The sequence below is a fragment of the Mastigoproctus giganteus genome, chromosome 3 (assembly GCF_048544385.1).
Source record: "Mastigoproctus giganteus isolate SK-2022 chromosome 3, ASM4854438v1, whole genome shotgun sequence".
NCBI classification, from domain to species: Eukaryota; Metazoa; Arthropoda; class Arachnida; order Uropygi; family Thelyphonidae; genus Mastigoproctus; species Mastigoproctus giganteus.
Genome location: NC_143577.1, coordinates 141,486,949 through 141,500,129, shown reverse-complemented (window position 1 = coordinate 141,500,129; position 13,181 = coordinate 141,486,949). Strand labels below are relative to the sequence as shown.

Genomic DNA, 13,181 nt, shown 5'->3' with positions numbered 1-13,181 from the left:
ATTGTGTTTCAGAGTGCAACAAAGCAATTATAATGGTTAATATATATATCTATTATATATAGCAATTACAGCTCATAGCAGAAACATTTCTCAGCTGCATATTTATGCTTAAAAAAAAAAAAAAATTAACTGCTGTAGTTTCAATTGTAAATTTTAAATATCCTATTGTGATTACCTTTTGTAATAAAAAAGACGTCATCAAATTGAAGTAGCATAATCTCAGTTCCAATATTGGAAGGTTCCCCTGCAGGGTACAACATTGGTCATCATCATCTTCGGAACAACCTGAAAGCATGTGAGATTTCTTCAAAAAAACTGTCTGACACTTATTGTTATGGTAATCTTAAAACACTTAGTAGCAAGGATATTAAAAGTGAAGATTGAGCACTTGGTGGTATTATTCTGTTCCCTGTCATCTTAATTTATGGGTTTGAAAAGAGAGCTACACATTGCTGAAGTTCCTAAAACCCTACTACAACAATAACAGCATGTGTGTACATGTATAACATGTATTTGGTTAAATATATGACTGGACTGGTAGAACAGTGACAATCTTTGACATGGCTGTTTGAAGTGGAGGTTAGAACTGGTGAGAAAAGCAATATCAACACTTTTCAGAGTTCAACTTCAGTTCATGATTCAAAAGTTTTGGAAGAGGACAAATTAGTGAACCCGAGAAAGATAACTTCTGAATTTCAAAATCTGGTTTAAATTGCATTTAAAGGCAATGTTACACAGGCCAGGCAAGTCGATAATTTTGGGCATATTACTCTCACTTGTGCAGAAAGTCTTTTCACATTACTCTTTTGGCTTGAATAAAGCAATTTGCTTGTTTCTTCTAAATGTTATGCCAATATTTAAAAATCTAAATACAGCTCTTCAATCAAATCCACCTCTCATTTATGCACTCTGTGATATGTGCAAATATATTTTACCAACATTTTTCAAATTTTCTATCTTCCATTTTTGAAATTAATTGTTATAGTAGACCAAACCAAAGGATCATCTGACTTATCCATAGACATTTCTGTTGCCAAGATTTTGGAGGGTTTGAAACAAGATAAGATTCTGTTCTTTTGCTTAGCCAGGAAGTATGTTATGGCCACATGTTACTGCATGGTGCATGAGCTCCCATTTATGTTTCTTATAACTGCTGAGGTAGCACAAATTTCATCATTTTCACATTTGAAAATTATTGTGGACAAATTTCCAGTACTCCTTGGTGTCATTAAAGATAAAAAATTGATGAAGCAATATACGTTTTGCAACACATTGGTTCTGTTAGTTTTGGAGTTATTATAAAATATATTTGGATGCTATTATAAAAGAACAACAAATTGATGTGTGGTCCTTGGTATTGACAATTGCATAAAGGAAGCTTGAAACAACAAATTATCCCATCCAACTGTTAAAATGCCAAGCAATACCATCTTGCTTGGCATTTTAAGAGTTCTTCATAGCAGTGCTGAATATGAGAGAATTCAACCAATTTATAAAACAAAAAAGCTGAATTATGCTATTTCTGGTGAAGTTTTGGAAATGCTTGTGACAGCCATTCTATATAGCAGAGCCATTGTTCGTGAACAACATTTTGACTCGACATTTCAGGAGAGCTTCAAGAAACACTGTCCTCAACTGTGTTTCTTGAAACAATCAAAACCAATTTGTCTAATAGAATATGCAACCAAAATCCACAGACAGACAAATTTTACTGGTAAATAGGTGTGTGCATGCACAAGAGAGAGAGAGATATGTTTGTTTTGCCACTAAATTTTAATTTCTAGTGCAGTGTGTATTCCCACCCCCTGCTTTTTTCCTCTAATTTTTTGGCCCAGAAACCTCTTGTTCTTTCCCATCCTGTTTACAAATACTTTATCTTGATCTTTTTGGAAGTTGAACGTTGGTAGCTATGAATTAATACATGTTGCAAGCTTTTATGTTTTCCTGCATAATATCTAGTCTTTCCAGTCTATTCTGGTAATATATATTAGAGCATGCATCTTCACTATTTCAAACTTTGTTATTCTTATGCTTTGCTTATTTTAAGTTACTTTGCTGCTTTTATTGTAACATATCATTTTGTGAAAGTCTTAATTATACTTCAAATAAGTAAAACTTCCCCATTAGAAAAGACTACATCCTCTGTAGCCAAGTGGTCAGGAGTGGGAGTCCAGTAGCACACCCTCTTTGAGTAGACCTGTTTCAAGCTCCTGACTGCTAAATACAGTTGATCTGTCATTTTGCACTGGGTGGATAATGGCTGCAGTTTACCCTTTTTTTTTTTTTTACTTTTCTTTCAGTTGAGTACCACTCAGACAGCACTATTTCGAAGCTATTTGGCTTTTCGTCAGTGAGTTGATAGGTACCCAGAGGTATAAGGGTTGACAATGCAGTTGACTTATTTACACAGTAGTAAATCTAAGAAGCACACCTCTCTCTCTCATAATGTATAAAGTGAAAATTGTGGAATTAGTGAATGTATATACTTTGTTTTTTGAAAATGAAATTCACAAGGCATAATTCTTATGGGTTTTGGTAATTAACTATATAGTCATCATCATCAGCCATTTTCAATCCACTGCAGGATGAAGGCCTCTCCAGCAACTTTCCAGTTCCTTCTGTTTTGAGCACTGGCCATCCATTTACTACCCAAAAACTCATGAATTTCATCTATCCATCTCCGCCTTTGTCTTCCAGGTTTTCTTCTAGCTCCTCTTGGGTACCATTCTGTTATTTTCTTAGTCCATCTGTCATCATGTCTTCGAGCTATGTGTCCTGCCCAAGACCATTTTAGTTCTTTAGTTTTGATAAGAATGTCCTTTACTTGAGTTTGCTGCCTAATCCATGTGTTTCTCTTCCATTCTTTTGGTGAGTGCCCAAGTTTCACTTCCATAAGTCATGGTGGGGAGTATACATTGGTTCATTATTTTACGTTTCAGACAAACTGGGATATTGCTCTTCAGTATGTGACTATATTTCCTGAATGCTATCCATCCAAAATTTATTCTTCTCTTGACTTCCAGCCATTCATCATTATTACAGCTAATAACTTGTCCCAGATAAGTATATGACTCCACCTTTTCAATTACTGCTCCTTCAATCATTATTTCCCTTTCCGTGGCATACTTGTTCATCATTACTTTTGTTTTAGCCATATTCATCTTTAGTCCAAAATCTTTACTAACTGTGCATAACTGATTAAGATTTTCCTCTAATTCTTTGGGATCGTGGCTTATAAGCACAATATCATCTGCAAATCGTAAATGGTTTAGGTACTCTCCATTCACATTGACTCCTTTCTGCGACCAGTCTAATCTTCTGAAAGCTTCCTCAAGGGCAGCAGTAAACAGCTTCGGAGATATTGTGTCTCCTTGTCGAACTCCTTTCTCGATTTTAAATTTGCTACTGTCTTTGTCTAGTCTAATAAAGGAGGTAGCACTCTCATATATTTTCTTCAAAATCATAATATATGGGGTATCTATGCCTTGTCTTTCCAGTTCCCGAAACATTGCCTTATGCTGTATGGAGTCAAATGCCTTTTCATAATCCACAAATGCCAGGCATAATGGTGTTTTATATTCATTTCCTTTCTCCATTAGCTGTGATATTACGTGAAGGTGATCCATAGTTGAGAATCCTGTCCTAAAGCCAGCTTGCTCTTTCGGTTGATTCTCATCAAGTATTCTTTCTAATCTGTTAGTAATGACCCTTGTGAACAACTTGTAGATGTGGGATAACAAGCTAATTGGTCTATAATTTCCAATTTCTGATTTATCTCCTTCCTTATGCAGCAAAACTATGATTGCATTATTCCACTGCTTAGGCGTCACACCTTTTCTAATGCACTTTGTGAAGAGCCTTGCCAGTTTTTGTGTTATGTCTCTTCCTCCCAATTTTAACAATGCTACAGTAACTTCATCTTCCCCTGGGGCTTTCCGATTCTTCATTTTCTTCAATGCTTGTTCTCCCTCATCAGGAAGGATATCGGGTATGTCGTATGTGTTGCTACTTTGCAATCCATCTTCCCCGCTGTTGGTATCATTCCCTCTCTCCTTGTATAATTCTCTATAGTAGTCTTCTGCTATTTGAATTATGCCTTCTCTGCTGTTTATAAGTACAGCATCGCTATTCTTATAGTATATATATTCTTATAGTATATATACTATATAGTCTAACTATATAGTATCGGTGTAAATACACTAGGGTTAACTCATAAATTTGAACTATGTAAGTAGCGTAGAAAGCATCGTTTAATTGTATCTCATATTGTGGTTGCCTTCACAACGAGATAGCGGTATTGCACTATTTCAAATAAATAACGCTTCTCTAGTAGAGAAGACTACTGTTATTTATTTTCAGAGGATACCACCACCCAGACGATCATTTCGAAGCTATTGGGCTTCATCATCAGTGGGCGGGCAGGTATCCTGGTAATACAACATGCCATCACGGTTGCGAAGTTATATCCACAATATGAGAGATGACAGAAGGTGTTGGTTAAAAATGTAATTTGAAAATGAAATGCACAAGGCATTCTGATGGGTTTTGGTAATTAACTATATAGTATCAGTGTAAATACACCATAGTTAACCCATAAATTTGAACTATGTAAGTAGCGTAGAAGGCATCGTTTTAATTGTCTCATCATCTTCTACGCTACTTACATAGTTCAAATTTATGGGTTAACTATGGTGTATTTACACCGATACTATATAGTTAATTACCAAAACCCATAAGAATTATGCCTTGTGCATTTCATTTTCAAATTACATTTTTACCAACACCCTTTGTCATCTCTCATATTGTGGATATAACTTCGCAACCATGATGGCATGTTGTTATTACCAGGGTACCTGCCCGCCGATTGATAATGAAACCCAATATCCTCGAAACGATCGTCTGGGTGGTGGTATCCTCTGAAAATAAATAACAGTAGTCTTCTCTACTAGAGAAGCATTATTTATTTGAAGTAGTGCAATACTGCTATCTCATTGTGAAGGCAACCACAATAGGAGATACAATTAAAACGATGCCTTCTATGCTACTTATGTAGTTCAAGTTTATGGGTTAACTATGGTGTATTTACACAGATACTATATAATACTTTGTTTTTATATATATATGTATTTATTTATTTATTTTTTTTTTTAATATGCTTTATTTTAGGTAAGTCGTGATATTATCCATTATGCTTTTGTGGGCAGAAACAAATTTATTTTATTTGGTTTAGTTGTAAGTTAATCACCATTGTTAGAATTGTCTTAAAGTTGTTAACTTGTAATCATCTTTACTCTGCTGAAATTATGCATGTTTGTAAAATAAGAGATTAGATGTTTTTGAAGAAATATGCATTATTTCCTTTTGCCATTTTGTTCTGCCCTTAGTGTTTTCAACAACACTTGCCTTGACTTTGGAAGAAACCAAACATTTCTATAGTTCAAAAAATACTGAATAATGCCTTAGCCTTAGAAAATATTATATTGGTGCTCCAGGCATTCATATCCATAATATAAATGTCTGGAGCACCATAAGTGTGGATGCACTCATGGATATTTTGAGAATATCCATAAGTTAATTGTGTAATATTTTGGTCTTTTAAGGAATATCCATAAGTGCATTATCCAGAATCTTCCTTAGGAAGCTGCACCACATGGGTTTTCTTGTGTAGATAGAGGGGTGATAGTAACCAGACATATTTGAACACGTCTGGGTGAATGATATCACTAAGCCAGACCAAACTGTAGTGTGATAGTGAAATTTTTTAAATTAATTAAATAATTTTTAATTAAAATTTTTTTTAATTCCAAGGTTAGAGAAATTACAAAGTTTACTTTTTTTTTTTTTTTTTTTTTTGTCCTCGCCTTTTTCCCATTATATATATATGAGGTCAGCGTTTTTACTGTTTTGGCATGAAATCTTTTTACGTCGGATGCCCTTCCTGAGGCCAACCCTCACGCTTTATCCAGGCTAGGGATATGCTGTGGTCAATCCCTGACCTTTCCACATCCTCCGTATTTGGTGGTCACGGGCTCGAACCCCGGTCTAATCAGGAAGCGTGTGCTACGCATTGCTGCTCCTGTCCACCTGGCTACGGAGGCACCCTAGGCAATATAAAATAATATGTATTAATTTTAGAATGATAAAGTTCTCAAAAATACAAGGTTGTTAAAATTAAAGTATCCCTATGTAGAGAGCTCTGCAGCGAGTTTTATGGCTCGTACTGAAGAGAAATTTGGACAACAGGTACAATAAAGAATGTGCTTGCCATTTATTTGGAAAAAAAAATTAGTTACAAAATTTGTCACTGTATGGCACGTAACTATCTTAGTTACAATTATGCAAATGACGTAAGTTATTTGCATAATCATAAATTATTGCCATAGTGCCACTACTCAGCTCTACTGTACTGTTTTATACAGTACAGTAGTACTGTATAAAACTGTACTGTTTTATACAGTACAGTAAAGCAAAGCAAAGTAAAAGCAAAGCTGTGTCTTCAAAATCATACAGTAGATGTTTGCCTGCACTACAGCAGCAAGGCCAACAACGTTGCAGGAAAAGGCGCTATTAGTGAAGCTGTACTATCAGAACAGCAACAATGCAGCTGTGGCTGTCAGAAGTGCATAAAGAGTGGACCTATGACTACTTGTGCTGTCCACAAAATGATTGTGAAATTTGAAGCAACAGGACATTTTGGTGTTCAATCAGGTAGCAGTCGAAAACGAGTGGACTCCTCTCGTGTTGAAGATGTGGCCATGGCTGTCGTGGATTTATCAAGTCAATCTCCATGTGGTAGTGCAAGTGTGCTAGCTGTTTCTCATGAAGTGGACATGCCATATTGCAATGTAAGGCTAGTAATGCGTCAGGTGTTGTGGTGCTATCCTTACAAGATGCACATGCTACAGCAGCTAAAGCAAGGTGATGCAGATATTCGTTTCACATACGCGCTTCAGTTTCTGCCGTGAATGACAGTGGATATCACTTGGCCATGGAACATCCTTTGGAGTGATGAAGCCCACCACTTCTGCTTAAATGGACAAGTGAATACGCACAACTGTTGCATTTAGGCAACAGAAAACCCTCGAGTTATCCAAGAGGTCCCATTGCATTCTCCAAAAGTGACAGTGTTGTGTGGATTTACTGCCACATTCATGATTGGGCCATATTTTTTTTGAACAGGTAACACCGACTGGGTCCTGCACCTGTTCCGTCACTGGAAAGCAATATTATGAAATGTTGGCAAATTTTGCAATACCAGAGCTGCAACAATGTGGGTGCCTTCGGGATACCATATTCATGCAAGATGGTGCACCACCCGACATCCACCGTTGTGTCCAAAGATTGCTAAGGAAACACTTTACAGATGAATGGGTCATCAGCTGTTGTTTCCAAACATCTTGGCCACCCCGATCACTGGACCTCACCCCATGCGACTTCTGGTTGTGGGGTTTTTTGAAGAACCAGCTGTATCGGGAAAGATATCAAACTCTGGCAGATCTAAGGACAGCATTAGACGTCATGTGCTGGCTATTCCAGTTGACATATTATGTTCTGCTGTAGAAAATGCTGTTCTTCGAATGGAAACTGTTGTTGACCAAAATGGAGAATGCATTGAACAATTGTAGCACTGTTCAAGTGATTTGCATTGCCACAACGCCATAAAATTTTGTAACTATATATATTTTTTTCCAATAAATGGCGAGTGCATTCTTTTTTGTACCCGTTTTCCAAATTTCTCTTCAGTACGAGCTTTAGAACTCACTCCAGAGCCCTCTATATATGGATACTTTAATTTTAACAACCCTATACTTTTCAATTTTTTTATGATTTTTTTATCTTTTAATTTTCTGTTGTAGTCTGCATATTATCCATGTTAAATTTAAAGTTGAAAATAAATGCTTCCAACATGTTTATCAGTGAGCATTTTGGTGGAGCCTACCAACCTAAAGCAGTGTGAACCATGTTACCAGAAATCTGGTGGAATCCCGATTGTGGTAATTGCATTAGTATATGATGCAATAAAGCAAGCTTATACAGTATTAGCAAAAAAAATAAATTCTCATTTCACCTATCCATTTGCTCCAAAATTTGTTGAATTCTTCCTAGAATTTATTTAAGCTAACAGCTTCCACGACAGATGGAAGTTTGTTCCAGAAATTAACTACCCATTAGCTAAAGGCAAATTTCCACATGTCTCTTCTGCAACTGCCTTTCCAGAATTTGAATTTAAGCCTTCCTCAAGTGCATGAGGAAGAATCCCATCATTGACCTTGCTCAATCCATCAAAGCCTTATACACCTCAATCAATTTACCTTGCAGGCACCTAGTCTCCATATGCTGCAATTTGCAAAACTTAAGCCCATCTTTGTTCCCCTCACCAATCTCGTTGCCTTCTCTTTACTCATTCCACCAGCTATACATCCTTCCTAAAAGGAGACCTCCAAACCTGTATGCAGTACTCAAGTCGTGGCCTGACTATTCCTTTATACAAAGAGATAATCACATCCTTATCCCTGCTAACAAAATTCCTGTATATCATTGACAAGGTCCCATGAACTGCTCTGGCAGCCTGTCTGCACTGTTCGAAAAACTTCATATCTGATTGCACATGGTCTTTTTCATTCTCCAATGCCCTGCATGTAGTACTGCACAGTTGGTATGTTATTCTGAGATTACTGCTACCCATATGCAGTTATTTGCATTTACCAATGTTAAACTTCAGTTGCCACTTCTCAGCTATTCTACTCAACTTTTCTAGATCATGTTCCAGGTACTGTCATTAACAACCCTTCCAACCTTTGTATCATTTGCAAACTTGGACATTAAGTCTGATATACCTTTCAATATCATGGATAAATATACAAAACAACAATTGGCCCAACACTAAACCCTGGAGGACTCCACTAATAACACTAGTCCACGAAGAGCAGTATCTATTAATTACCACTCTGTCTTTTTCCCACTCAACCATCCCTTTATCCATAGCAACAACATGTCCTTAATGCCATACTGCTCTTAATTTGGTCAGAAAGAATTTCCCCTTAAATGATGTGTCTGAACTGTAATTGCAGTCTGGTCTAAATGATCCTGCATTGCTTCTTTAACCAGTGACTCCATTATTTTCCCCAGACCAGGAGTTAAACTAACAGGTCTGTAATTAGTGGTGTTGCCCTTTGATCCTCCTTTGTGAATTGGAGATATATTTTCACATCTCCAATCTGTGGGCACCTCCCCTGAATCCAAGGATGCCCTCATAATTATGGGTACCCCTAAGCGTTTGCTGCCTCCCTTAATATAACTGAATAGATCCCATTCACTTGAGGTACCTTTCTTATGTTGAACTTCAACAATTTCTCCTCCACTTTGCTCTCAGTTATTACAAAATCACGTAGCTCCAGAGTTTAATAACCTTCTCGCCTCCACTTCCCTACAGAATTCATGTGTGAATGTAAAAGCAGAATACTAATATTTTGCTTTTACTTTTGCTTATTTTGCTTTTTTATCAGCTACCTGAGCAGAATCATCAATAGTCAAACCATTAATATCAAGTGTACCAATCTGATTCATCCCTTTCCTTCTAGAGTTTATATAAATAAGGAAATGTTTTTTCTGTTTTTCTTTGTATCCTTTGCCAAAGATTTCTCATAATCTGCTCTTCTTGCCTAAACTGCTTTGTGACTTGATTACAGACTAGCTTATATCTACCATAGGTTTCTGTGTTGCCTGATAATTTATATGCATCCCATGCATATTTCTTTACTGCCACAAGACTCATTAGTTCATCTGACAACCATTTAGGCCTAAACGTTGAGCAAAAGCCCTAGTAGCTTCCAAGATTAATTCCTTGAATGCTTCTCATTTAGAATTTGCTGTTGGTAACACCATCCGTTTGTCCCACTGTATAGAATTTAAAAACAGTCTGACACCACCTAGTCACATTTATGAGAGCAAACACCCTTCCCTTTACCCTGATGGTAGTTACATCTTGAAGTAAATCCCATATCAGTACACTGTGATCACTGCCATCTAGTGGTTCTTTATCTGCAGATTCTTAATGTATGAGTAATTACTGCTGATAATCAGATCAAGAATATTACTCCCTCTGGTTGCCTCTTGAACATGCTGCTGTAGAAAACAGTCATCCAATAAATCCAGAGAAGTCTTGCTAGTGTGCAAGTGACCAACAAGTGACCAGCAACCTACAAGTTCCAGTCAATATCTGGAAAGTTAAAATCCCCCATTAAAATATATTCTGGTTTACTGGCCCACTCTTATTTCTCTGCATAGTTGTTTGCAAGGGCAGCTTGTTGGTAGGCACTGCAGAACTGCAGCCCCCCCCCCAGGTTTTTAAATCTAAATATACAATCAACGGAGTTATATGAATTTTGTGAAGAACAGTGCAACTCAATGAATATTTTTGTTAACAGGTCCTGCATATAATATACTCATCCTCTATTTCCAATAATCAAAAAATAAATAAATAAATAAATAAAATAATTGCTTTATTTAATACAAGTATTAAACAGAGCCCGGGCCACTCAGGCCCATCCATAGTCTAAGGCCTTTGATTCATGGGAAAACAACTATTTCTAATGATTATTTCAATAATAAATGAATAAAATCACGAAATCGTTTTCAAATTTGAAGTTTAACCGTAGGCAGAACTGTGCACTAGACAGTTCCACATTTTTCTCCCAGTGGTTGAGTCAATGCCTGGTTGGTGCGTTGCCAATAAGGCATTTTTTAGAGGTGACAAAACGAGTCAATGGAACTGCAGAGCAAGCAGTGCCGATTTGATCATTGACTGTGAAGGATATGTCGGTGTCTTTTTGTTATTCGCAGGATTCACCCAAATTCCCATTAAGTAAATTATATTAGTGTCAACAGTGCACCAAACTTGATTGAAAAAGTTAGTCTATTTTCAACAAATAAAAACTGAAGAATGGATATTATTTTTAAATAAAATTTCAAGATTATCCAAGTCTGTTAATGGTAAGTGTCCAGTTAATGTTTTGTAGTATTTTTAACTTGCTTATTATTATTACTATCTATATCTACAGGTCTTATAACCAAGGTAATTTAATGTAACTTTAAGAAGCAGCATCCCATACATCTGAGTCACGAGATGCCACTGGTTGTTCATTGTAGTCATCAGAGGCCTATAGATTTTGAGCCTTAGATTTTGTGTTTCTTAACTAACAGCATAACCCCTCCTGCCTTCCCTTCCTTCTACAGATTCTGTACGCATTGTATTCTTCAAATTCCAATTCTGCATTTCTTATATCTGTGTGACTACTTTGATATCCCAACAATATCCACCTTTGATGTCTTGTCTAGCACTTCAAATTTATTTACTCTACTCCTGGCATTGGTGTACATGTACCTGTTCTTACCCTTAGTTATCCTGACACAGCCCATGTATTTTCTTGTTTCATGACTACTCCTGGCAGTCCTTGAAATCTCTGGCACCTTGCTTTCCAGGCTGCTGCTTATTCCAATAAAGCAGTGCAAGAAACACTTTCACCTCTGCTTGTTACTACTGTTAATCTATTGGTCTGTGTATCCCCCCCCTTCCCCAAGATAGCAGTTTTCCGACCCACTTAATACTTCCTCGATAGCATCAGCAAATATTCTTGCACCCTTTCTGTTTAAGTGTATCCCATCCCTGTAGAAGAAGTCTCTCCTGTTAACAAGTACAGACATATACTGAGAAAAATTCTACCCCATCAGGCTTGCACAATCTCTCCAGGGCTGAATTGATTAACAAGGCTCTCATATACTCATTCCTATCATGTCTGGGCAGAATTGCAGACACATTTAAATTTAGCCCTAACTCGCAACTTTTTTCAACATTGACCTGTACTTGTTAAGTAAGTCTGCAGATCTTCTACTGTTAAGGTCATTAGTGCCAATGTGTAAATCAGTATCACCTTTTGTGCTCTTAAAAGATATCTGCTCTACAATGTAATCGACTTTTGCTCCTGACAGACATACCCTGGTCTTATTCCACCTATTCTTTTTGCACAATATATTTCCCATTTCCCTGATAATAATTAGCTACTGTGGGTCCAGCACATTCTGCCTTGGGGATTGCCACTGTGTTGCCTGATGATATCAAGGTGCAAGTTCTGGCATTAATGTGGGTAGCTGAGAGTTTGATGGGCCCCCAATTTAAATCATTCGAAGGCATCCATTCTCTTCTTCAAGCTCTCATAAAGGCCCATAACAGCACTGAGTTGGTGCCTAACATCATCACAGTCTTTACATCGAGCACACACACAAAGGCAATATCTTGGCAATATCATGTCCCAATCCTGATAGCTCTACAAACATCAAACAAGCAGTACATTTTATAAGGCTGTGATTCAGAGGACAACCCACCCCATTCAGTTCTCACCCGGGCCACTGCACTCTCACTACCTTGAGCCTTTTGCTTTGCTGCTCTGAGGCATGATTTTGGTTCAAATTCTACACTGATTAAAAATACTACACTAAACTTATATCCTAATGCAGTAATAACACTATGCACTGGTTATTGAATATATATATATATATGTCCACATTGTGTAATACATATTGTAGTGAAATTGTAGTGGTATTGCATATTGGGTAATAGTTAAAAGTCATTGTCTGGCTGTTTAGCTAATGGGAGGCAAAATTAGGAAGGTAATCAGGATAGAAATACACTCCTGCCCTCGTATTACACTAATAGCTCGGAGTGAGGAAAAATTTAGTTGTAGGAAAGTAAACGGTATATGATTAAAGAATATAAAGTGAAAAATATAAAGAATACTTTATATTTCTTTATATTCTTCAATCATATACTGTTTATTTTCCTATAACTAAATTTTTCCACACCCTGAGCTAGAAACTGAGTTGTGTAATACAAGGGCAGGAGTGTCTATTTCTATCCTCATTACCTTCCTAATTTTGTCTCCCATTAGATAAACAGCCAGACAGTGACTTTTAACTATATTACACAATATGTACAAAAAAAAAAAAAAATATATATATACAGTAAACCCCCGCTATTCGCGGGGGTTACGTTCCTGAGAAATTCCGCGAATACTGAAAACGCGAATACTGAGTTATGGCTCCCATAGTAATAAAGGGGTTCCGTTCCAAAGTATGAAATATATAACAAAAATTAGTCTAAAATTTTGTCTGTACGTATTATGTGT

General features: G+C 36.8%; 1 protein-coding gene across 3 annotated transcripts in view; it reads left to right on the top strand.

Annotated features, from left to right (window-relative positions):
* The window catches only part of LOC150088293 (COMM domain-containing protein 4), a 104,837-nt gene that overhangs the window by 86,936 nt on the left and 4,720 nt on the right, over window positions 1-13,181 (top strand). The window lies entirely within an intron of this gene.